Here is a 1,679-nt window from a genome sequence, read left to right on the forward strand (position 1 = left end):
TGTGTGTGTGTGTGTGTGTGTGTGTGTGTATGAAACATCATGTACAGATATGCATCATAAGTCAGAAGAGGTGTGGGATCTCTGAAATTGGGTATATGGTGGTTTAGGGCTTCCATGTAGGTGCTGGGAACTGAACCTGGGTCTTCTGCAAGAGGAATTGTTGTAGAAATTATTTAATCCTGATCCTGTCTTCTACCCTGCTTTGATCATTGTGTTCTCAGATTAAAAAAAATCAGCCTTTATGTTTTTAATAAGCCTTAATCAGCACAAGAGCTGTGCTGATACTTCGCCTCCATGCTGTTAGAATCGACCTTATGATTGATAACCCCAAATTACTACTTACTATGTTTCACCTGGGCTGCTCTTAACTCCAACTGGCCAGTCCTCAGGGCCACGTTTTTATGGCTACACAGAGAAACCCTGTCTCAAGAAACCAGAAAAAAAAAAAAAGAAGAAGAAAGGAAGAGAGGGGGGGGGGGAGGGGGGGGGGGGGGGAATGAGAGAGAGGGAGAGAGAAACAAGTTTTGGTATGCAACACAGGCTGGTCTCAAATGCCATACCTAGCTGTCTCAAAGTACACTGTGATTTTCAAAATAAGCTACTATACTAGGCTTCCCAGCTGCACAGTGTGCACTTTGAGAACAGAGCTCTGCCTTGCTCCATTTTGTGTATTTCCAGGGCTACAAGGCCTTGCTTGGTTGAATGAGAAAACTAATAAATGTTCTAGATCAGTGTTATCCAATAGAGCAGCCGCAAACCACATGTGGTAGCTCTTGAAATGTAGCACGTCTAAATTTAGATGAGTTGTAAGAATAAAATACAGTATAGATTTCAAAGACACTGTGAAGAAAAGTAAAATGCTGCATTGATATTTTTATATTGACTAAATATTGAAACAAAAATTAACTATATATGCTGGGTGTCGTTTTAAGCTATAGCCTTTTGCTCCAGGAGGTGACTGGTGCTCTGGGAGGTGATCGCCTTACCATCCCTCTCCCAGCTTCCCTTGAATCCATGGATAAACACATACACACACAGTTTGATCCTTTACAACTTGCCTTCTTGGCACAATTGCTGGACGTTACTATCTCCTACCAGGAAAAGTGTGCCCTTAATAAAGTTTTCATCTCCACTCCTCTCACCTGCTCTCAACTTCAGCAGCTAGTCCCACCTAGCCCCTGCCAAGCATCTCTGACCACCACCTGTAGAAGTGGCCACAACCCCAGCTCTTCCTGAAATCTCACATGGCTGCTGGCTTCTTCCCTCCAAAGCAAGTTAGAAACTCCCCTCTCTTTCCTTGTGTCTGCCTTTCCCTCCTGGGACCCGGAAGACCCACCTGTACTTTTTGCCCAGCAATTGGCCCCTGGCCTTCTGTACTGACAAATCAAGAACCAATTGGGGAACAGGACCTTAGCATCAATACTGAGATCCATTTCTCGACCTAGGTTTCTGGTATACAATGTAGACCAGGCTGGCCTTGAACTTACAGATCTGCCTCTGCCTCAAGAGTACTGGAACTAGCCGGGCAGTGGTGGCACACATCTTTAATCCCAGCACTTGGGAGGCAGAGGCAGGTGGATTTATAAGTTCGAGGCCAGCCTGGTCTACAGAGTGAGTTCCAGGACAGCCAGAGCTACACAGAGAAACCCTGTCTTGAAAAACCAAAAAAAAAAAAAAAA

This window comes from Grammomys surdaster, unplaced genomic scaffold (assembly GCF_004785775.1).
Source record: "Grammomys surdaster isolate TR1022 unplaced genomic scaffold, NIH_TR_1.0 125745, whole genome shotgun sequence".
NCBI classification, from domain to species: domain Eukaryota; kingdom Metazoa; phylum Chordata; class Mammalia; order Rodentia; family Muridae; genus Grammomys; species Grammomys surdaster.